The sequence below is a fragment of the Schistocerca piceifrons genome, chromosome X, assembly GCF_021461385.2.
Source record: "Schistocerca piceifrons isolate TAMUIC-IGC-003096 chromosome X, iqSchPice1.1, whole genome shotgun sequence".
In the NCBI taxonomy this organism is placed as follows: Eukaryota; Metazoa; Arthropoda; class Insecta; order Orthoptera; family Acrididae; genus Schistocerca; species Schistocerca piceifrons.
The window spans coordinates 724,087,300-724,113,470 of NC_060149.1; the positions used below are offsets into that span (position 1 = coordinate 724,087,300).

A 26,171-nucleotide genomic window follows, 5' to 3' on the forward strand; every position below is an offset into this window, starting at 1 on the left:
AGGTTTAACTAGTTCTAAGTTCTAGGGGACTAATGACCTCAGCAGTTGAGTCCCATAGTGCTCAGAGCCATTTGAACCAACGTACATCCCTGAACTTATCTTCAGTGATAGAACCTACTTCACAAAGGGATGGATTCAAATGGTTCAAATGGCTTTGAGCACTATGGGACTTAACATCTATGGTCATCAGTCCCCTAGAACTTAGAACTACTTAAACCTAACTAGCCTAAGGACATCACACAACACCCAGCCATCACAAGGCAGAGAAAATCCCTCACCCCGCCGGGAATCGAACCCGGGAACCCGGGCGTGGGAAGCGAGAACGCTACCGCACGACCACGAGATGCGGGCAAAAGGGATGGACTCACACTGGTAAACTCACATGAAATTTCACTGCACGCACTACATATAGGTTGATCTCACTATCTAGACATCCACTAGAGCCCCACTCTTCCACCGAAGTCATCCATAGTACATTCTGACTTATCACTTAACTAAATGATGTCCAGTGTTTCAATGTCTTGGATTTTATTCGTACACCACGTGAGTTGTGATCACTCTATGTGGAATTTGGACTTTAAATATTTGTGAGGTGAGATTTACGGATACCTGCTTCGCCATAAAAATCCGATGGCTTTCTCCCCAAACAACCATGGTGCCATTAGTTGACCTATACACAACGTGGAATTGTTTGGCGCTGATGGAATTGGAGGAAATCATTACGAACTTTTAAGATTATTCCGATATCGATCTTGTGAGATGAGGACATCCCGTTGCTTTTTCTCTTTACTACGACAATGCGACCTGTTGACTTGGGTAATTGTTCGCATGAAGTTTATATTTGTGGCTACCTTTAACCTGAACAGATAGGAAGTCCTTGCACTGCGCAGAACGACAGCTTCTGTTCTCTGGTGCTATCTCGTAGCGACTACTGTAAACGCGTTACACTCTGACATCACCCGCTGTATTCTCAAGTTGATCACGTAGTGGCTTCGTCATTTGTTTTCAAATTCTACGTCTAACAGCATTCGTCGTGTGTCTGTTTCTCTTTCCCCGCGCCAGAAACACCGTAGTACTGCACTAGCCCATGTTCCGTACCATAATGTAGCCATCAGTGTGGCACGCTTTCCAGCGTTTCAGCAGACGTCAATCACTCTGTGTTGTTATCCATAACAGAGGGGTGTAACTCCGGATCCAATACAGTAATCACTTATAACCAATAAAAGAAAACTGGTTTCATCTGTGATTTAACAGATGATAAGCTTCCAGTTGTAAATTTAAGAGTCTTAACACTGCTGTTACCTGTTCTTTGAACGCTAGTAATGAACAAAATTTCTAACTTTCTGTAGTACGTAACATCCCAACCAAGCGCGAGTCTTTTTAAACCTGTAATACCGAAGGAATGATTGGCACTGCAGACAGGATGACGAAGTATTAAGCGAATCTTCACATTTGCGGCAACAGATGATTATATCGAAAAGTTTGATGAAAGAAATTATGTCACCAAAGCGCAATACGAGATTATGTCTAGATTTATTACACGAGGGACATAAACCGTTGCCTGCAGGCATTAACAACAGCTCATCCGCCGTTTTTCTTTCTTTTTTTTTTGTTTGTTCTGTTTTACGAATAGCATCTTGCATTCCAGTCAGGTAGGACGAGCACTGAAATTAAAAATATCGTATCAATGGAAATGTACGGAAACCGACATCACGGGAAAGGAGTCTCGATTTTGAAACACTCGTTTCCGGCCCAAGATAACACCACACACGTTTCCAAGCGGAGGAACTTGCTTCGCTTCGTCTGACATATTTCTGCCCGACTATTTATGAAAGAAAGAGTCCTGAATTCTATACAGTGCGCAATATGGAGGTTATTTTCAAACCTTTTGAACATTACACTTTTAAAAGGCCCAGTTTCAATAACAAATCTGAGGAGAAAATATTCAGGGTGTACATAAGGCCCGGGAACACATTCAATTATTTATTGCACAAGAACCAAACATTGTACAGGTATCATACATATATCATTTTGAAGAGAAACCCTTAAAGTTTTTTTTTATTCGTGTATACCGCCACAGCGTAGTTTGGTAATTTGCCGATAGTCAGTGCTAGTCGCAAACATGGCTAGTTCAGGTGCGAGAGCATTGTCACTGGATATTCCTACATGGACATGTTGCAGCAATGGCTGATGACTCAAATGCAATCGGATTCTCAGTTCATCTTTCAGCTAGGATTGGGCTCCACCCCATTTTCATCATGAAGTTCGTGGGTACCTGAAGACGGAGCTACCGCATCGATGGATCGGGCGTGCTACAGAAGGGGGACAGCTGTTTCATGAAATGGGCTCCCCTATCACGGGATCTCACTCCGTGTGACGTTTTTCTGTGGGGATACAAAGATCTAGTGTATGTACCGCTTCTAAAACGTGATGTAGCAGAGCTCCGGGAGAAAATACGGGAAGCGACTGCCACAGTCGACGATGCCACGCTGGGACGGATATGGCAAGAATTCGATTACCGTATTGCCGTCTGCCGGGTCACTCTTGGTTCGCATATCGAATGTTTGTAAAAATACTTTCGGAGTTTCTTTTCAAAATTCTTGTGCGACAAATAATTGAAAGTGTTCCCGGACTTTATGTACACCCTGTATGTCTAAGAATATAAAATACTAAGCAAACTCGTGTACACAATTACAGTTGTGTTTGAAAGAACCCCGACAACTAGGTTGTTACGTCCGCAGGTTCAAACACAGTTGAGATTTTGTCAGTATGAATGGCGACCTCCAAGTTTCTTCTAGAGTATCTGTGAAACTGTGCTATCTGCGCGGTAGAAACGACGAAACGAGCGAATAGTATCGCACTGCTGCCCACCTCATATTATGAAACTGATTAATGTGGCCACTCGGCCAACCTGAACAACTCAGTAAACATTTCGGAACATCTAACGGAGAGAAATGTTTGTAGTCTAACGGTACAAATGGACAAGATATCCACCTTCACAGTTTTTTTTTCCTTAGCACCTCAACTTGCCATAATAATTTATACAGCTGCACAAAAACTAAACGTAAAATTCACTAGCTACAAAAAGCAATAAACGCAACATGAGGAAAGAAATGTGACAAGTATAACTAAATGTGTGGTACACTGCAATTAAATAACACGCGTTCTAGCTTACAATCAGGCCTATTATCTTACAAACCGAAGTGTATTGAGCCAATTTCTTAGTGTTCGAAATCGAGAAACAAAGTTGATGCCACATCCAGTAATCCTGAGATCGGTATTTCATACCATCCCTAAATCACTCTTGAGAAACGTGGAGACACTTCACCATGGCCCGTGTTTTATTTCTCCCTCAGTCTCTGATGTCTGACACCGATGAGAAGGAAGACTGGAAATCCTTGCTAGTTGAGCATCACAGTATTCATACTTACTTACCTTTATTATAATGTACATACATATTTCACATGCCATGCTGCATAGAAATGACGGAAGGTGCTTCATACAAATGTTAACCATTCGCTGCCCTATTCAATTCGCCTAGGGAAAGCGAGCTGACTGCATACCTACGTATAAAGTTTTATCTCTGGCATATTAAATTTTTGATCCTTTCACGAGATATACCCTGGAGGTAATGGAATTCTGTCACGGTTATGGAATTTTATTAATGTAAGAAGAGGCATGGCTGCGAGGGAAGGAACAAAACTTTATTAAGAGAGATATTTAAGAAATTGCACAAGGCGTGGTGTCAGGCGTATATCGGAAAGTAGCCCTCTGTTCCGTACGAAGGAGTTGGTTACATGTTCTTTTGTCGAACTGATGTAGAACTAGTCAATTAATGAACATTTTTCAGTCCTACGGCTGGTGTTATACTATCATATTTCTTTGTCAAAGTTGATATCTCAAATATTCATGTCAAAGAAATTTTATGGGGTAATAAGGAACTTTGTCCAATCTTGCCTGTCGTAAAATAAATACGATCAAATATAGGGCCTCGCTGTATATTTGATCATAAAAGCCGCTTGTCTTCTGTTCACTGCAATGTGGAATGTTACCACTAGGAGCGCTAGCATCGCTGCAGTGTCCTGTCACCAGCAGTGTGTTTGTAAACATGGCTGCGACGTTTAATTCGTATATGCCATCAACTGCACAATAAATAGAAATGTATGTATTTTCTGAGCTCTCCAGTCTTCTTGATCTATTTTGTACTCAGGATGCCTCACATTGTAAAGCGCCTAATCACATTCATATGTTTCTATTAATTTTGTAGTTGTTGGACACAAAATGTAATTATTACTTTGGCCTACAATAAAAATAGTTCTTAATGCACGTGAAGTGCATTGAACATTTATTTACTTTCAGATATTGGTACTTTAGTGCTTTAAAAATGCTTCACACGTTTCAGGTATTATTTTAGTTAATGGGCACTGTGGTATTCGAGTGCTGTACTAGAAGCTACAGTAAGTCTCCCTGAAGCAAGAAATCGGAGTGTTACTGTGAGCCTGTCTTCTGCAGATATAGCAGTTCTTATGTGAATATTGTGCTTTGTGATATGACAAGACACATCACTGAGCAAATGCTGAAATGTATGCTCATCGATTCTTAAGTAATTTATGTACGACTTTACGCCCTCCACTAGAAGCTCACGTAACAGATTTTGTTGAATGCTTTTATCGTCTCGTCGTAAAACCCATGGCTTCACCTACGTACGTTTCTTTTTCCCCGCTTGTCTTCCAAATGTGCACACAGTGCAATTGTGGTACATGCAACTGAAGCGCATAATAACAAGTTGCTGTTCTGCTGTTGTCAGCCATCTTGGACTTTGACGAAAAATATGATGGCAGTGTAATACCCTTTTTTAGCGCCATGTCAAATAACTTTGTCAAACAAATCTGACGAATACTTGATGAAATCTTTGTCATAGAAATACGATCGTGTAATACCAGCCTACTCGCACAACTACACCTAAAAATTAGTCTCTTTCGAAAACCTTCTGAGGAAGCGGCAGTGCTGTAATGGCTATTCGAGAACACTACCGTCGGGCGCAAAGGCGACTAGCAGACGTTGGCATACAGCCAGAACATTAAAGAACTGCAAGTATCTTTTGGAAGACCATCACAAGGGTCAGGTACAACTCCCTGAAAAACCAGTATATAAACGGCCAGAGCAGGGGGCCGAAACAGTGATAACCAGCGAGCAGCTAGGGGCAGTACAACAGCAAAGTCGTAGGGAGTGGTCATTACTGAGTGACACTTCGATACTGATGCAGTAAAAAACTACGAGACGTCTGTGCACATTCGAATGAAGACAAATGAGCTTCCGACACGTATCCAGCAACAGTTATCTTGAGTTTTCTGCCTGTTAGTAAAGAACAGGCTGTGTAGAGTTTGTCTCCAGCAGCAGCAATGAGTAGTAGCTGATATTTTCTATTTGTCAGAATATAAAGAGGTACTAGTTCTGTCTCGCACATGTCTCCCTTTTAGGTTAAAGTATTTGGTTGTGTATTGTCGTAACAGGCTGCAAGCAGAGCGCTCGTCTCTGACAGCAACAGGTGGAACACAGGAACCGGGAGATACTGGAAAGGAATAACGAAGTTTTAGGGGGGGTACTCATTGATTTGCGAAAATATAAAGCCCTTGTACGCCACTACTCAGAATAAGGCTGAACTACTGAGAAACAAATTATTCCTAAACTGAATCATTACGTATTTGCACACTTATTCACGTCCTACGAAGCTGACAACTTCTCTCCGTCCCAAGACCACCTGTGCTAAGCATCCTAGCAGACGTTGCCCTCTCACTCTGTTAAAGGTAACTTAGCAGACCTCAGCCCACAATGTCGTCAACGTCCTGACTGCGCAACGCACGCCACACCTTCGTCCAAGCGGGCCATAGAACCTGTGCCGGGAAACGTCAGTTCTTTCACAGTTTACCTCAAATATCTGTGCTGCAAATTATTCCAAGGGTGTACCAAATTGGGTAAATTTAAAGGACCATTCTCGAAGTAGACTGAAAAACTTTTGTCCTGCCTCCATATTATAATCCGCTTAGGTGAAAAGGGAACAAGAGACGGAGAGACTGTGACATGTAAAGGGGGAGGGGGCATTATAAAAAAAAAAAACATGTAGCAACACAGCACTTTGTAACACGTTTCAGGAGTGTTACTAACTGATGCACTGCATTTTTATAGAATGCTGACAAAAAAATCCCAGTCTCTTTCCTTACTGCGGATTTCTTGCACTAATGTTTCAATCTGATAGTTAAAGATTCTTCCTTTTGGTTATGCTATTTATTAACATTAAGGAGGTGCTCTCAATCCACTACACCAAGTGGAAATTCTATCTGTATAGGCGCAACAGTCGTATTACTAAATTTGTACACTTCACTTTTTCCCTCTCTTCAGGAAAACATATTTGTTTATATGAGGAAACATGGAAAACTTTGATTACCCTTACGTGGTAGATGTACATTATTTAGTGCTACGGCAGAGTTTACTGACGTACAAGGATTGTTTATAACACTGTTGCAACTTCACGAGCGTGCATTTTACGCAGGAACAACGGTCCAGTCCTGCATTCATTTACGGGAGAACGCGAAGCAGTTATTATATGCTTCACAGCATCTGGCTGAGAGAGCAGAATTTATCTTAATTACGGCATGCATTCCCTAGCGCTGTAACCTCAGAACATTGCAGCCGGACTCTGGCAAGCATCATTTTGCGTGCAAAGGCGGATTTGTACATCATCTGTTAATTTCTGGAAATGCTATACGGTGTCACGGCATTTTTAAAGAGTACATCCGTGAGACTATTCAGAAGCTAAGCTTATTGAAAAACTTTAAAAAATCACCAAAGCCCAGGTAGCGAGTACGGAGAATACAGCTCGCAGCAGCTGAAGAAAACAAGGACTGGGTCGGTTGTCGAAATATCGTGCACCAAATGGAATCGATACATCGGCTGCACTCCCGCTAGAACACTTAACCACGCCGAAAAAAACTGAGAGAATACTATTTCACTTTGGACTACCTTCAGACCACACTGTATAACCCAGTTATAGTACACTCGTTGCATGTCTGTTCCTCTCACTTCTTCCGATCAATATTTCTTCGCACTTATTTTCTTCCAGAAGCCCCTGCGGTTTGTAACTGAATCTTTACAGGAAGTTCCTGTTATTGTCTGTCTTCTGTAACGGTGACCATATGTGTCTCCATCGTAAGTCCACTTGCACTTCACGTTTTTATGGCGTTCTACCAAATACAGCATCGATCTGGTTACTTGTTCAACGGAAAGAAATTCTCTTTGCTTGTCTACAGAACAGTATTACTTATTTTACTTATACTATCGGCAACATTCTGTACGTGTTTTCAACTATATTCCCCAACTTAATTTATACTGTTCTTAGATTAATAAGGACCAAAGATTTAGCTAAATGATTTTCCTTTTTTCTTTTCTGCCGCCTCCAGTTTTTATAAAAAAAATTAAACCAAGTTCACAGGTGACCGGTCGACTGGTGGTTTCACGCAATCAAAACAAGCAGCGGGAAAGTTGGATAACACACATTCAGCACTGCAGAACAATACCAAGCGAAACAAAGCAAAGTTGGTCTAATAAACTGACAATGTATATGCTTTGAAGATGAAACGCCGTATCCGCGCCAAATATGGAAACGTATCTATTTGCTCTTAGGGAACCTGCAAATAAATAAACTTCTAATTTTGAAATTTTTTCGAATGATAAGCTACATTGTTTCACAGGAAGATGTACTTCGACCTACATGACAACAGCTAGAAAGAAACAATATACAACGAAACGGGATTTGCGTCAAGGTATCATAGTTTAAGTTCTAACATGTCGACATATGAACAAAAAATATCCTACTACTATCATTTGATATTTATGCTTTCGTTTGTTAAAAAAATTTCTGATAAGCATATAATTTTACAAATATGTGGGGATTTTTAATTAGAAGGAGAACCAACCAGCAATTTTATTTAAATCTGTTATTTACGGAGACACCGTGGCGTTAACGAACGAGCCGTATGAAGACTGATGTTTGAAGTCTACAACGGGTCACAGTGTTTTTAAATGCTATATTAAAATCATAACTGTTGTTAGCTGCATCTTTTAGATTAGTAGGATAAGCATAATATTTCGCGGTCGGACAGTGGAGTACCTTAATTAGGTTAAAATTCACGTATCTATCGACAGAGTCCCGTTTTTGGCCCATGCACCACATGCAACATTTTTCCAGCGAATACATTCCCTCCCTTCAGGGCGATTCTGGAAGGTCTCCAATACATTAACCTACAGTTTTCACAAACTCTTCAAATCCCTTTGCTTCTCTACCTAAAAAGCGCCATTGTGGTCAAGTTCGTTGTTCTGAAGGAAAATGATTTTTACGTTCTGCAATTCACGTTTTCGTTAAATGTTGTTCTTTTTCGTACAATGAACGAAAGACTTTCGAAGTAATCGCCAATTATTGTTCTGCTCTTCATTAAGTGATGTACAGGGAGAAAGCATTTCGTAACCCAGGATAAGCTGGCCATAACCTTTCCAGTATATAATATCTATTTCGTCTTTCTACTAGTGCACGGCCACCTTCTTACATCTGGTAATTCGTTCCTGACCCACGTAGGCGCCCATATAATACATATCGCAGTCGTTCTTCATACATGCCTATGACGTCACATCATTAACTTTTAATAACCGATCACAAAATGCCTTATTGTGTGCCGTTTTCATCTGTAGTTGCAATTTTTTTGAGTCCTTTGCGTGTAGATAACCTTTAGGAGAAGTAACACCACGTCTGAACTCAGCCATTAACATCTGAACTGTTGAAAATGAAGAAACAGACTCATTAAAAAGTGCGACAACTTTAAATTATGGTGGTAAAACGTCCGAAACAAAGAATTCTACGGCACGGTATGGTCTCTTATCAATTTGAACAAAACACGCACAGTACAAATCCTTCAAAAAGCCCTGTAAAATTAAGTCGACACTTAATTCACAATCGTCACTTTACTAGTCTTCTGCCTTACTCCTCTAATTCCTTTAGAACACTTATAAAAACAGCATTAAGTTTACGAGTGACCTGCGAATAAATCCACGTGACATCAAGACACACGGGCAATGGCTCCCTCACATTCTGTTGGGGCTTGTATGTTTAGGGTTGCTGGACGAAAGACTCCGCGAGGGTGCGCACTGGAGACTTAACGAACGACAGGCACTTCCGTTGAACGAGCAGTGCTGCTCTGGCGGAAACGTGTCGCCCGTACCCGGAAGTCGGAAGAGAGAGGGGAGAGGAGGGGCAAGCCTTCTCATCAAGATAAAGCCCACGCGACCAGAGCGCTCTGTTAACAACCCTCTGTCCCGCCTCTACGCATACAACGCTAACATAATTAAAATTAAGTCAGACACCAAATTCCTAGCTCACGCCCTGACAGATCGTAGCTCGTCGGAAACAGTCATCTACCCCACGCGTTAGGAAAAATTTAGCCTTCGCCTGCAATACGTTAGGAAAAACACGAGAAGTATGTTTGGAACGTACAGATCTTAATCACTCCTTGATCAAAAGGAAGTAATAAGACGCTTTACCTTTATTATTTCGGTAAGTAAGACAACGTGTGTGTTACATTGATGGCGCACACAATATTTCCCTCAGGGTCCAAATACTACTGACGTCGCAATTGGAACAGCAACTGCAAAATATGCATAACTGCATCCAATTACAAATGTAGAAGGATGACCGAAACAGTTCCTGCAAAAAAGTAACTAATAAATGTTTCCCCTTCTGTTCAGAGGCACAGCGGTTCAAATTCTGTCCTCCTTCCTCTGCAGTCCAGAAATACAATGACGCTTATATGCGATTTAATTTTGATATTGGTCAATGAAAGTAACAATGGAGCCGCGCCTATCGGTCGTTATCTAATTTTTACAAATTTGTGGTACATGCAGGGCTTAGCCAGAAATGAAAATGACCTATCTTTCAGGAAATACCATTTTTGGGCGGGGCGGTAGAGATATGAGCGCCTTACACTGATCAGCCAGAACATTATGACCACCGACCTACTATCGATATAAACCCGCCCAGGCGATATCAGCGTCACCTGGCTAGGGATGAATGCTAGTCGACACAGACGGTGCATGTAGTATCAATGAGCATGCTGTCCATGTGTAGACTGGGGAAGGCGCGCGATATATCTTAGTTTGACCGAGGGCTTGGAGGCTCGGCACAAGCATTTCGTAAACCACACAACTTGTCGGGTGTTGGAGGAGTGCTGTGGTGTTTTCAAAACGTGGCGAAACCAAGGTGAAACCACGTCCAGACGTCGTGGGTTTGGGCGGTCACACTTGATTACAGATGACTGACGTCGTAGGCTGGGCAAACTGGTAAAACAGGACAGGCAACTAACTGTGGCGGAACTAAAATCAGGCTTACTGCTGGGCAGAGTACAAGTGTGTGTGAATACAAAGTGTACCGGGATCTCCTAACCATGGGCCTTCGCAGCCAACGACCCACGCATGTGCCAACGTTAACACCACGCCATCGGCAACTACAACTGAATTGGGCACGTGATCGTCGGCACTGGACGTTGATGCAGTGGCACAACGTTGAATGGTCTGATGAATTCCAGTACCTTCTTCATCATGCAAAGGGAGCGCGCGAATCGGTCGTCCTCCAGAGGAATAGCTCCTTTACACTTGTACTGCGGGACGGAGACAAGCTGGAGCTCGTGCAAGGCACCATGACAGGCAAGTAGTATCGTACAACGGTTGTAGACCACGTACACCTCCTCATGACGTCCATGTGTCCCGGCGGCAGTGGCATTTTTCAACAAGATAAACAAGATAATGGGCAGTGTCACAAGGCCAGGAATGTGATGGAGTTGTTCAAGGAACACGGGCGAGTTCCAATTGATGTGCTGCTGCTGCTGCTGCTGCCGCCGCCGCCGCCGCCGCCGCCGCCGCCCGCCGCCCCACCCCAACTCAACAGATCTGAATCCGATCGAACACATCTACGAGTGACTGAACGTGGCGTAGGAGCTCATCGTCCCCTCCCCGGAATTCACGAGAATTAAGTGACTAACGTGCGCAGATGAAGTGCCAACTCCGTCCACCGACTTACCAAGGCCTCACTGCTTCCATGACGCCACGCGTCGACGCTGTTATCTGTGCCGAAGGTGGACATATCGGCTATTATACAGGTGGTCTTAACGTTCGCGCTGATCAGTGTACGTTAGTGTAGTACCCAGGCAGCGCTTGGTGCAGCGTAAAGAGCACACAAGGGTAACAGCGAGGTGGCGCAGTGGTTAGCACACTGGACTCGCATTCGGGAGGACGACGGTTCAAACCCGCATCCGGCCATCCTGCTTTAAGTTTTCCGTGATTTGCCTAAATCGCTTCAGGCAACTGCCGGATGGGTACTTTGAAACGGCACGGCCGGCTTCCCTCCACATTCTTCCCTAATCCGATGGAACCGATGATCTCGCTGTTCCGTCCCCTCCCCGAAATCAACCAACCAACAACGGTAATACTAGGGTCGTGGGATCGAGTCCCTATGGGGAAACGAGTTTCCCTTTTTTTGTTTTCTTCTTTTACGTTATTTACACTGAAAATAAAACGAAATGATGCTGACTATATGGTATTATTAATAGTTTCATAAACAACATGAAAAGGAAACGCGTACACAAATGTGGTACTGCAAATAAATTTCGAGGAATGGATTGTAGGACGCTCGCGAGGACTTCGTATATAAAATTAATTTCATTATTTTACAACTGATTTACACGTGCTGGGGTGTTATTCGCAGTAAAAACAGGAGAAGCAGTGACTTTCTCGGCATCATGCGTCCGTTGTAAACGTTGCATTTTTACAATTACCTGGTTTTTTTGAAGTGTCTATAAAAAAAGGGCACTTTGTTTACATTTATAAAAGGTTCTCCCTCAACGCACAGTTTGGCAGCAAACCGCGCCAAATATTGGCGAGGATAGCTGGTGATGGACACTGAAATGTATTTTGATGCAGTCTTCTCGGGATGTGGTTTCTTTTGAATCTTTTTGATTAAATTCTTTACACGACCATAAAAGCAGACTTCGCATGGTTCCACTAGCTGAATGCATTGGGGGCGGGGGGGGGGGGGGGTGATGGAGGAGGAGGAATCACTTGAGTACTGCACGATGGCATCCTTACTCATCTCGAAAAATCATGCCTTACAACTGTAGATTTGTTTGCCCTCCCACGAGTCAGTTGACGGAGTTAATTTATTCTCCTACATGCAGGGCTTCATCACATCAGTTTGTATAAGGTGGTTTTAAGTTTCCCAGCTTTTGATGGAGTTATGACGACATTCCTATGTATTCCCGTGTACTCATCCATCGTATTTTTAAAACCTCGCTCCCAGATACTCCATACTCTCTTATACGCATTCGTAGACCGTTGACAATTTTGTCGAAAGGTTATACCATACTGTGCTGTATGCGAGCTGTTTACTTTGTTCATATTCAGTTGTTTCACGAGAATTACTTTTGCCTCTCGATGGTTCAGGGTTTGATTGTAAGTCAACTGGTACTGGCAACCTCGAAATACAACATACGAACGTAAATATTGTATTACACGTGACGTTAAAAACAGTACTTTGACATCGATGAATGAGAATTCTCGACTTCTCTCTCTGATCGGACGTTTTAATTACAATCTCTTTTTGGAAAATTTGCAGACTCCTTGCGGACGCGATACTTTTTTGTAAATTATTTTCAATCCCAAATTTTCGTTTTCCTTTCCTTTTCATGCCTTTTATGAATATATCAACAAATAGAATACACTGAGCAATTTTAAACATGACTGGCAGCAGCAACTGTAAATAGATATTTAATAAAAATGGTTCAAATGGCTCTGAGCACTATGGGACTTAACATCCGATGTTATCAGTCCCCTATAACTTAGAACTATTTAAACCTAACTAACCTAAGGACATCACACACATCCATGCCCAAGGCAGGATTCGAATCTGCGACCGTAGCAGTCGCGAGGTTCCGGACTGAAGAGCCTAGAACCGCTCGGGCACCGTGGCCGACAGATTTTTAATACACTGGGTGATTTTTTTCACCGTGTGCAAACTCTAGGGACTGATCGATGAGCGGACCCGGAACAAAAAAGGGCTAATGAACTAAAATGCCTAGTTTTCATGCTAGAGAGTATTTATTTTATCATAAATTGTTACAGAGGCTGGGGTCTACTACGCGCTGTACCACGCAACCACAGTTACAGTATGTGTTGGAAATGGTTTCCATGTGCTTCAACGCATGCCTGTACGCGCTCTAACATATTCTGTCCCACAAGTTCACATTGGTCAGGCTGCATCCGAACAGTGTCAAAGGCAGCATGAATACGCTGCTGCAGTGTCTCCACATCTGGAATGGGCTCTGCATACGCGATACATTGCAGATGGCACCAAAACCAGAAATTGCACGGGTTGAGCTCTGGTGAACGAGCAGGCCATGCAATTGGACCCCCTCGTCCGATCCATCGACCAGAGAAGACACGATGGAGATGCGTTCGTATGTTAACGGCGAAGTGGGCTGGAGCACCATCATGCAGCAGCCACACAACCCTTCGAACCAGCAATGGCACTTCTTCCAGCAGGGGAGGCAAAGTCACCCGCGAGAAACGCCAATAGTTCCGGCCTGTTAGGCGACGTGGCAGGAAGACTGGTTCTAAAATACGGTCGCCAATTATCCCGGCCCACACATTCCAGCTGCACCGATGCTGATGATTCGCTATCACTATAATCATGGGGGTTCTGCATACTATCCCACAGGTGACTATTATGAAAGATGAAGATACCACTCCACGTAAGGGTAGCCTCATCTTTGAATAGGATGGATGACAAATACCGGAATCGTGGTTGCCTGCTGAAGAAAACACTGACAAAAATGCTTCCGATGTAGAAAGTCTGTCGCTAGTAAGCCTTGCACACGCTATAAGTGGTATGGGTAATAACAATTGTCATGGAGAATGTTCCACACGGTCGTCTGGCTTAACCTGTACTGGTGGGCCAGCTAACTGGTATTGACACGGCGGTCGCCTTCCACAGTGTTAATCACATTTTCCTCCAAGTCTGGTGCCCGAACATTTCGGGTACGTCCTTCATGATTTCCTGCTTCGTGAAGCGACCCTGTCTCAGGAAACGGCGAAACACTGTCGCAAACACTGAATGCTGTAGTGGTTGTCGGCGGGGATAGGTCTCCTGATACAACCTTACTGCCCGCCGCCCCTTGCCATTTGCCTTCCCGCGAATAAACACCATGTCGGCAAGATCTCGATTCTAATACAGAACCATTACGTACAACGCTGTATTACCTCCACTACAAGGTGAGTCAGTAAGAGAAGTGAATCGGATACAACATTACCAATTACTATGGCAGAAGAGGTCGCCAGGGCACAACGTATGAGGAACAGTACGATCCTCTTAGAGGAAACTATGCATACTCTAACTGTGGCTGCATGGTACACCGCGTATTTGACCGCACTATCTGTAACAAAGTATGAATGAATAGTCTCTAGCATGGAAACCATGTATTTCCGGACATTAGTTGATTAGACCTCCTGTGTTCCGCATCCTCTCATCGATAACCCCTAAAGTTTATATGGGGTGCATTGAAGTGGGGTTTATACGAGATGCATTGAAGTTCTAAGGCCTCCAATTTTTTTTCTCCGGACTGGAAAGAGATAGAAACATTCGCACTGTTTTAAAATGAGGCCGCACTCATTGTCAATACATCCCAGAGATGGCAGCACCGTACGGCAGATGGAATTTTACCGCCAGCGGCGAGAATGAGAACTGTTTTAAATACTTAAAATGGCGACGTTTTCCTTACTTGAACAGCGTGCAATCATTCGTTTTCTGAATTTGCGTGGTGTGAAACCAATTGAAATTCATCAACAGTTGAAGGAGACATGTGGTGATGGAGTCATGGATGTGTCGAAAGTGCATTCGTGGGTGCGACAGTTTAATGAAGGCAGAACATCGTGTGACAACAAACCGAAACAACCTTGGGCTCGCACAAGCCGGTCTGACGACATGATCGAGAAAGTGGAGAGAATTGTTTTGGGGGATTGCGGAATGACTGTTGAACAGATCGCCTCCAGAGTTGGCATTTCTGTGGGTTCTGTGCACACAATCCTGCATGTCGACCTGAAAATGCGAAAAGTGTCATCCAGGTGGGTGCCACGAATGCTGACGGACGACCACATGGCTGCCCGTGTGGCATGTTGCCAAGCAATGTTGACACGGAACGACAGCATGAATGGGACTTTCTTCTCATCGGTTGTGACAACGGATGAGACGTGGATGCCATTTTTCAATCCAGAAACAAAGCGCCAGTCAGCTCAATGGAAGCACACAGATTCACCGCCACCAAAAAAATTTCGGGTAACCGCCAGTGCTGAAAAAATGATGGTGTCCATGTTCTGGGACAGCGAGGGCGTAATCGTTACCCATTGCGTTCCAAAGGGCACTACGGTAACAGGTGTATCCTACGAAAATGTTTTGAAGAACAAATTCCTTCCTGCACTGCAACAAAAACGTCCGGGAAGGGCTGCGCGTGTGCTGTTTCACCAAGGCAACGCACCCGCACATCGAGCTAACGTTACGCATCAGTTTCTTCGTGATAACAACTTTGAAGTGATTCCTCATGCTCCCTACTCACCTGACCTGGCTCCTAGTGATTTCTCGCTTTTTCCAACAACGAAAGACACTCTCCGTGGCCGCACATTCACTAGCCGTGCTGCTATTGCCTCAGCGATTTTCCAGTGGTCAAAACAGACTCCTAAAGAAGCCTTCGCCGCTGCCATGGAATCATGGCGTCAGCGTTGTGAAAAATGTGTACGTCTGCAGCGCGATTACGTCGAGAAGTAACGGCAGTTTCATCGATTTCGGGTGAGTAGTTAATTAGAAAAAAAAAAAAAAATCGGAGGCCTTAGAACTTGAATGCACCTCGTACATGGTGGAAGAAGTCACCCTGTATAATGTATACAGCTAACCGGTTGCACAAGATAATGAACATTTACATTATACAACAGGTTGACTGTATATTTTATATATTGAAAACAATACACTGAGCGTTACTTCAGTTAATTTTCATTCGAAGTAACGTAAAAAAACAATGACTGACTCGAACCTACTACCCTCTACCGTTCTGTACTCTTTCCACTGCGCCAACTGCTGCCTGAAACTACGCTTACATAAATCGTTCATGTCCCGCACAGCTCGCACCAAAATTCCTGTTTTTTTCTAAACTCTCGGCCATCTGGAGCTCCCACTTTCGTCACTCATTTCTGGCCAAGTCCTACATATACCATAAATCGAACGAAATCGGCGATAACGAGTAGGCAGGGTGCCCTTGGAAGTGATCGACGTCCTATCGATATTTGAACAAGCGACATTTAAACGCCTGGTATATGTGGGTGAAACTTACAGGGTGGCAATTATTGAACAACATGAAATAAAATCGTCCTAACTTCTGAACGGTTTGGTTTAGCGACGAAGCCCACTTTCATTTGAATGGGTTCGTCAATAAGCGAAACTGGTGCATTTAGGGGACTGGGAATCCCTATTTCGCGATCGAGAAGTCTATTCACCCTCAAGGGATGAGTGCATAGTACGCAATGTCCAGTCACGGAATAATCTGCGCGATATTCGTCCAGGCATGCAAGACGGAGCTCGACACCATCAAAGCAGGAGAGTGTTTGATGTCCTGAAAGAGCACTTTGGGGACCGCATTTTGGCTCTGGGGTTCCCCGAGGACACTGACATGGGCCGGATCTCAACACATGCGACTCATTTTTGTGGGGCTATATTAAAGACAAGATATCAGCAATAACCCCAAAACCATTGCTGAGCTGAAAACGGCCATTCAAGGGGCCATCGACAGCATCGATGTTCCGACACTTCAGCGGATCATGCACAATTTCGCTATTCGTCTGCGTCAAATCATCGCCAAGAATGGCAGGCATATCGAACATGATATAACTTAAATCCGAATACCTACAGTGACGTTTACACTGTGAATAACGGGTTTGCACGCCGTAGTTTGTAGCTAATTTACTTTTTTTCATATAGGTCAATGATTGTCACCCTGTATCATCAACGTGTTCATCGTGAACAATTTAACAACAGTAGGCAAAATCTGTTTGAGAATGGGTCGAAAAGCAACAAAATATCGAGTCTGTGCAGAATAGAGTTTAGACCAAGGCATTCTTTGTTTTTATACGTAGCATAGGATAAAAGTCAGATAATTTTTTGTGAATAACTGTCAAGAATACAATACACACGCGCGTATAATAATTAACATAGCTGCTGCTCTATAGTATGAGGGAATTTTTAACCTAACTGGAGGCATGAAAGCATGAAACTGCGATAATTCAAACAGCAGGAACTGCTACTAAAATACATACATCTATGCAGAAACGGTTACCTGTTAGTGTACAACCTTCTATAAAGCAAATTGCAGCAGTACGCCGTTACCTGTTACGTAGCGCCTGGTGCTTCAGAAGCCGACGGGAAACACTATAAAAGTAAACAAAAGAAGAGAGAGCTACTCTTGTTCTCTTCGAAAGAATCCGATAAGAGCTTTGAAACAGTCCGCGTGGGTGGAATCAATGATGCCCGTCGACGATCGCCCGGCGGAGTAAATAAACAGGGAGACTAAAAGTGTCGGAATGTCAGAGAGCGGGAGCGTTCACAAAATTCCGACATACTACTGCTACTGACGCCGTTAGCTACGAGAACTGAGAAGGGACAAGCTCAGCGTTAGTCTAAAATCGCCGTGGAGCCGAATTTAGGTTTCCAAAATCTCTAAATATCAATTCTAGGAAACATCAGAAGATTTTCTTCAGCAAATAACCGCAGATACTTTCCTCCCCATTTACTGTCCCGCTGAGTTATTGATCTGGTCGTAACTATTCTGTCGACGGACGACTGTGAAAAGAATAATTGTCGCTGACACGATGGCTGGAGAGGTTTGTATGGGCGCCGCTGTCAGGATGAGACAACATTGGCTGTTTTATGCTTTGTATCATCACGCCACAAATGAGAGTACAGATATTAATTTACTTGTTCCTCAAATGACCGGTATGCGCCTGGAACGGTTCATGAAATACACTTGGAATCTGTATCAAGACGTTCATGTGCTTTTATTCGACATGCTGTACCAAAAATAGGTAGATTGGTTGGTAGGGGGGAGGGGACCAAACCGCGAGGTCATCGGTCCCATCAGACTTGGAAGGATGGGGAAGAAATTTGGTGGTGCCCATTGAAAGGAACCATTCCGGCATTTCCTGCGGAAAACCTAAATCAGGATGGCCAAACGCGGGTTTGAACCGTCGTCCTCCCGAATGCGATACCAGTGTGCTAACCACTGCGCCATCTCACTCGGTTACCAAAAAGAAAAGCAGCTTACCAACATACTTTCAGTGCCACTATAAGACTGTTGTGAACTTCAAATACTCAACCACGATATAGTTATATGGATGCAGTGAACTATATGCGATTACTTGTATTAAGGAAGTACGACAATTTTATCTTCTGGCGAGGACTGTGAATGCACTAACATTTTTCCCCAGAGACAGTCAGAATAACGATTTCAGATAACTGGTTTCGACATTCCCATACGGCCTCCTAAGAACCATGTGCTACACAGGACCACCATGGGCGACAAAGCATGGTTCCTTGAGTAGCTGTTTCAGGTGTTATACACTGCGTACCTGAAAACCTAACTGTGACTGTGTTAGAAAATAAAAATCATTTTAACAATTTGTTTTAAGTACAGAGAACATTAACTCAGTACCAGGTACCAAGCAATAATTAACTGCCGCAAGAAGATAGATTCTACACCAATGAACACTTTGTTCAACCCATCGTACAGTGCACAGCGACGATAACTTCGTGTGCCTCAATGATTTGGTTCAAGTCTCAGTTCGACGTCACACAGTTTTCACTCTGAATCCGAGTAGCGTATAATTTCTGGAGAGTGGTGGCTAGGTTAAAGGTATACTAAAAAAAATCCGTGACCGAGTGGGATTCCATCCCGCGACCTTTCTATTTCCAGGCATGCGCTTTGCTGCCAGACCACCAGACGCGACACAGCTACGTTTGTTACCCAACAATATGAGTTCCTCCTTGCACTAATGACGAATGATACAACAATAAACTATATATCCCTGGGAGCCCCAATTTATTCTCACCTAGTTTACGTTATCCATACGATATTCGATAAAGTCAGTACAACTGTTTTAAAGTCTACCCCGAACACCGGTTCTCTACATTTACCCAACAACAAAAAGTGTCGCCTCCACTGCAGTGATTGCCACTTTTAAGCTCCCTGAGCATCTCTGTATATGATATATACCGACGTGTTAGAGCCCTGTAAGCGCGTGCCAGAATTTCTGAGACGTCAGTCAGGCCTTTTTTTTTTTTGTAAGGGCGCCAGACATAGGAGCATTACTCTAAAATAGATCACACTAGCGTTGTATGCAGCTTTCTTCATGAATGTAAAGCACTTTCACAGAATCATAACAATTCTAAGTCTTTCGTAGTTCTGATTTCAGGTGTTCGTTCCCTTTCACATCGCTATGTATGATTTTTGTATTTATTTATGTGCCTCTGTCGACTTTTGACTTCCTGCCTAGGTACTATAGCAGAAGTTATATCTAGCATTACAGTTTTAGTTGATTTGTGTAATGTACTCTAGGCTAAACAAGGTTAGGATACCATGCAGCTTCGTACAGTTACTCATACGTATGAGGACGTCTTAAGCGGCTCCAGTCGAAAACAAATGTTTTAATTTTGTCTTTTAGTCGAAACGATCGTTTCATAACTTCATCTCTGAACTAGAAAGTTACACAGGATCAGCAGTTAAATGTGTTAATGAACAAAAATAGAAAATATGATTGTCGTTTTTCTTTGTTCTACGATGAGCATTCTTAAGTGTACCTAGTTATGGCCATCAAGAACAGTACGTTACTGGAAAGGATAACCCGTAATATAAACGCATCTCGCAATCACATTTTCATTCAGTTCTTTTAATTTCGTCATTACACACTAAGGTACCAACGTCGACAGGCAGATACGACGTACCTGGAGGATTGTGTGTTACCAAGCTCATGACCACATCGGAAAGGCTTTACAATAAGCTTTCTTAAAATTAAAGTAGTGACTGATTTGCAGCTTACTTCAGTAGTCCCCCCAGATAAGCGCATAAAGTAGACTAATGAAATAAATTATCGTGGAACTTTTGTTGAGTAAGATTTGTGAAACGCCTGTTAACTGATTTCTCGGAAATTAGCAGGTACGATTTCAACTAATGATACGACGCTCAAGCTCTTCGCCTTATCAGCAGTGGGACTCAAGTGTAGCCTACAGTGATTGTAGCCACGACCGCTTAAGAGCTCCCGTAATCGAATTTTCAAACTTCGTACGCTTTACAGCAATAGACACTATTCCAAAACGCATCTCTCTTTAATTATAAATATGAAGATACGAAAAGAACCATGGAGCAGATAAAGCTCATTCCTGGAAAGTACACAAACATAGCTAATGCATCAAACACACATGACTCTCAGAAACTGTGCGTCTCATGCAGCATGCGTAAGCAAAGCAGCTGTGCAACTCATTACGCTACTTTTAAAACTACTTGTCTGTTAATTGCATCGGCTTAGAAGCGGCAAACAATGGCAGAGTACAATAATTAACTACATATATATACATACGGATTATGGGAGTTCATCACCGACAAATGCCTATCAACAATCCGTAAGTATTTCTCGCACAAACTGTATGTGTAAACGTAGCAACTTCTGGGTGTTTGCGTTTCAAGTCACGACTTATTTACGTTTATTCGCGCTTCCAGTTGCAGATCCTTGTAAAGGAAGTACAGTCACTCGTGACATCGAATACGTGATGAACTCGGAAAGTAGTTGTAAATAACATCGCCAAGGAAGAAATGATTTGCTTATAAAGAAAAGGAAACGGAAGAAAACATTAAGAGCACAAAAAATTGAATGCGTACAAAGTAGAAAATAGGGGCATTTCCAAGTTACAGAGAGTACGCCATGCAGAAAAAAGTAAGATGCAATTGTCGTTACTTTCAAAAATATACTTAAACCAACCAGGAACACACAACCACTCAACCAAAACCTTTACTCCGCAAAAAAAAAAAAAAAAAAAACAGGAAACTCCTTGCTCAAAACTTTTTCGCTGACCAGTAAGGACGCGATTTTGAAATTGTGTAATATCATTGTATCTTTAACGCCTAATATTTTCAAACTACAGAAATTTTCTCCGAACACGTCGCATGTTAAGAGAGCAAACGCATCAAAAGCCGTCTTCATTTCTCCTGATGCCGAAGTCGCGCCGTGTGTATGAAATCTTAACTGCCTGCGTAAAAACCTGACGATTACCTCCTCGCCTGCGTACTTGGCTGGCTGGAGAACATTTTTCCACACAAAAAACTTATCATTCGGCGCCAACCCCCCCCCCCCCCCCCTTTTCCCCTCATAAGCTTCACGTGTCTGTTTTCGCTACTAATATCGTACGACGCACTGTATAAAAAAATCTTGTCCTTGTCGCTTGGGCCATAAACCGGTCCTGCCTTAATATGCACTAAATAATCTACACACCAGTCCTTATATTCTGATATGAAAGTCTGCTACATTGTGTCGTTTTCCACATCGCAAAGACAAATTCCAAACTGATATCTACTCATTGAAAGAATAACACTAGACCAAATATTTTTCGCCAGCAGGTATCTCGTTCCTATTACGCTTACCGTAGTTAAACCTGGTCTTTCTTACTTAAGCCTGTGAACCATTTCCAGTAACTGCGCTTCATTAGTGACACATGAATTCCAGCTTACGTTGCGTGTCGTTCATTCTAGCCTACAAATTTCAAAATATGCCCTCAACTGCTGATATTAGGGAACTTGTATAATCACTTCACCGTGAAAGATTCTGACAGAAAGACTAGAATTCTAACCGTACTACTAAGAATGATACAATCACTTTCTATCGTGCGGGGTTTTCTTATTGGAGAAACCACTACATGTATCACGAGCTGATAGCTAGATTTTCGGTCTCAGATATTCCTTTGACCTGACTGCACTATCTTCTCTTTCCGACGTCACGAGTTGAAGAACATAGTGCAACTCCACCAGGTCAAAAACACGCAACTGTCCTTATGTATCCAGTGAATTACATTTATGAACTTTTTGCACTGATGATGAATGGTACAAACACATATGCACTTGGCAGAACCTGTATGAAAAAAATTCGCTTTAAAAAGAAACTTACGACGTGACACCAGTCATTTCATCGTGCGACAGCTACAGGGCTTGGGCAAGAATATGGGAACACCGCGAGAAATGCATGCTTTAACATCAATTCAGATGCTAAACAAGCCTCCAGATTGCGCTCTTGTATTTGACCGCGAATGGCACCTGTGCAGTGTCCTAAGCATTTTGCAAGTTAGGTTTGGGTCAGAACAGCGTTCCGTGCAGTTCTGTCGGAGCTACGTGAATTAGAACTTGGGCAAATTGTTGGTGTTCGTTTGGTAGTCGGTGCTTACGTAACGAACGTAGTTGAAATGTTTGGTGTTTCAAGAAAATCGAAAATTTATACTGCGTACAGGGAAAGCGGAAGAATCATCCGTTAAGTCTCAATGTGGGCAAAACTGTGGTTGAGTGATCGTGGCGGACGGTCACTGAAGAGGATTATGGCGAAAAATTTAAGGACCACAGTTTCAAAAGTCACTGCAAAACTGAATGTTGCCCTCGCGAAACCTTTCAGCACCGACAAAACACGAAGGGAGGTCCATAATCTGGAAATTGCAGGACGAACTGGAATTTCAAAACCACTCGTCAGTGATGCAGAAACAGGAAAACGTGGTGCCGAAGCCATAAAACCTGGACTATGGAGCAATGGAAAATGGCATTTGTACTGGATGACATTTGTTTCACACTGATTCCAACTTCTGGCCGACTTTATGCGCCTGAAGAGTGAAACACAGTGGAGGTTCTGTGATTATTAGTGCAGCCATATCGTGGTATTCCATGGGCCCCATGGTTACTCTGCAAAGTCGCATTGCTGTCAAGGATTATGTGACAATTTTGGACGATCAGTTCCATCCCATGGTACAATATTTGTTCCCAACGGCGATGCTGCGTTCCAAGACACAAAGCTCACATCGCCCAGGATAGGTTTCGTGAACATTAAACTGATGTCGCACCTTCTCTGGTCACCAGATCTCAGTATTACTGACCCTTTGTGGTCTGGTAGAAAGAAGGATCCTTTATTGTATGATCATATGATAGCGGAACAAACACTGGTAGCAGTTACTTCTGTAAAATATCTGGGAGTATGCGTGCGGAACGATTTGAAGTGGAATGATCATATAAAATTAATTGTTGGCAAGGCAGGTGCCAGGTTGAGATTCATTGGAAGAGTCCTTAGAAAATGTAGTCCATCAACAAAGGAGGTGGCTTACAAAACACTCGTTCGACCTATACTTGAGTATTACTCATCAGTGTGGGATCCGTACCAGGTCGGGATGACGGGGGAGATAGAGAAGATCCAAAGAAGAGCGGCGGGTTTGGTCCACAGGGTTATCTGGTAACCGTGATAGCGTTACGGAGATGTTTAGCAAACTCAAGTGGCAGACTCTGCAAGAGAGGCGCTCTGCATCGCGGTGTAGCTTGCTGTCCAGGTTTCGAGAGGGTGCGTTTCTGAATGAGGTGTCGAATATATTGCTTCCCCCTACTTATACCTCCCGAGGAGATCACGAATGTAAAATTAGATAGATTCGAGCACGCACGAAGTCTTTCCGGCAGTCGTTCTTCCCGCGAACCATACGCGACTGGAACAGGAAAGGGAGGTTATGACAGTGGCACGTCAAGTGCCCTAGCCACACACCGTTGGGTGGCTAGCGGAGTATAAATGTAGATGGTTTGGAGAGAAGGGTCCATGATCGATATTTACCTCGTGGTTGCTTGACATTGCTCGTATTTTGCACAAAGAATTACGCCATTCTGATTCCTCTGAAAACCACACAGGACCTGTGTTTATCCATTCCGAAACGAATGCGAGTTGTTTTGCATGCCAACGGTTTTCCTACACCGTATTAGGCATGGTGATGTGTTCTCGTTGTTTCCACATTTTTGTCACTCCCTGTACTTCTCCGATATCTCTTTGCTCAGCTTTTTATAAAGCATAAAATGGAAGCCTAACAGAAAAATTACCGTTAGTTAACTAAAGCTAAGCTTCAAACGAACAGTGAACCAGTACTAAAAAAATACTAAGGCCGTAACAGCGTTGGATGCACAAAAGCCGAATATAATTGAAAAGCAACAGTTGACGTACCGGCCGATTTCTTTTAACTGTGCGCCGTTTGATACTCTAACAAACAAAACTGTCGCATTTTGTTCGCTAGAACGTATTGCCCTGCTCGGTGCGTCCCTCGTCATGTAGTCAGCTACAGCGAGCGACGGAGGAAGGTTATAAATGGAAAGTCTCTTATTTACCGTCAGATCACACAGAGCGCTTAAGCTCCTTATCCCTTCCTCTCCGCAAAAGATCGGCCGTAGACGGCGTCCCTCGTCTACACGTAACACCTGACAGTTCTCTTCGCCGGCCTACCAACCCAAGTACGTGTGCTCGCTTCTTGAAAGGAAACTTCACTGAGCAATACAGACTGTGCTCTCCTCGCTGAGGTCTTATCTGCAAACGACTTTGTTATACTTCTGAAATGCTAACAATAAAATGCTGTCTTGACTGTTTAATTTCAGCCTCATCCTAATTTCCTTCCTCCTGCAGTGTCAGATCCACAACCCAGTCTTTGGACTGTGTAGAGACTAGTTCTGGGCCATGATACAGTTCACGGGAAACATTGGCCGAGGTCTCTCTTACCTAACAAAAAAATGTAACTGAATACGCTGAAAGCTTAAAATACGGTTGTTAAACGCATGGCCCAGTGCAAGGTACACGAGATGAGAAAAGGAGTCCCTTTCGTTGCGCAATCAAGATCAACATATCCTTGTGAGTGCCTTATACGAAAGTCGGCTATAGAAAATGTTACTGTTGCAACTACCATTAGAAACTGTCCGGTCATCCCGATTACACATGAGAAAGTAACAAAACAACCTGAGAAAATAAATGATTTTTTCTCTGCTTTACAATTGTCTCCATCAGAAATTAATACCACGGTAATTTGCGAAAGGATGCTATCAGCTTCGATATAGAGCACCGACTGACAGTTCGTACGGCATGTACGGCATGACTTACTTCTCTCGAAGCTAACGCACACTCCCCATGTCGTGGAACATGGATGTGTATACAGGACAGGGTATCCCAGGAGAAATGGTCAATACTCCTGGATGTGACAGGAACGGTCGTTCGAAGCGAAAAAGTCTCGTAAACATGGACTCTAAAATTCGTACCGTAGGACCCAAGAGCACTTCATCTTTGATACTGTGAAACAAATCTCTTCTACCGCAATACCTTTGCTTTCCAGATTCTGAGAGATGGTAGTATGGACCGAAACATGAAAAATATCCAGTAAACATAGACACTGAAGAGAATACCTTATGAGCTGTGAGATGTTACGCAGTAACGAAGACGAACAAGGGATCATCGTTATTAAAGTACGCACTTCAGAGCCCGCGTTTACTATATTTCTTTGTACATACTACGTCCTCCTAAAATATGGAAAGCGAAGAGCTTGCAGTAGAAGAGATTTGTTTCACAGGATCGAAGATAAAAAGTGCTCATAGTTCTTCTGATATGTTTGTATTTTAGAGCCCATGTTTACAAGACTTTTTGCTTCCAGTGATAGTCCCCGTAATATCCCTGAATATTGACAATTCCTCCTTGGACATCCTATGTACATATCGCGGTTCTTGCGACAGGTTCGCGCCGAAGTGGATATGTGCTTCAATGCAGCAAACACTTGTCCATGTGTCATTTCCGAGCTGATGAGTATCGGTACAAATGGATAATTTCAGTTGCCTTTCCACAATTCTTTCCGAGTAAAGTTTTGCGAATATCTGTCGGGTCCACGTGGCAATTTCTTCTAATGATGAGATTTTATTCGATAATCTTGAATGCGACGAGTTTCAGATTCTCACGAGAGA

General features: G+C 43.1%; 1 protein-coding gene across 3 annotated transcripts in view; it reads right to left on the bottom strand.

The window, feature by feature from the left end:
• LOC124721332 (ribosomal protein S6 kinase 2 beta) overlaps nucleotides 1-26,171 on the bottom strand; it is a 600,458-nt gene that overhangs the window by 571,480 nt on the left and 2,807 nt on the right. The window lies entirely within an intron of this gene.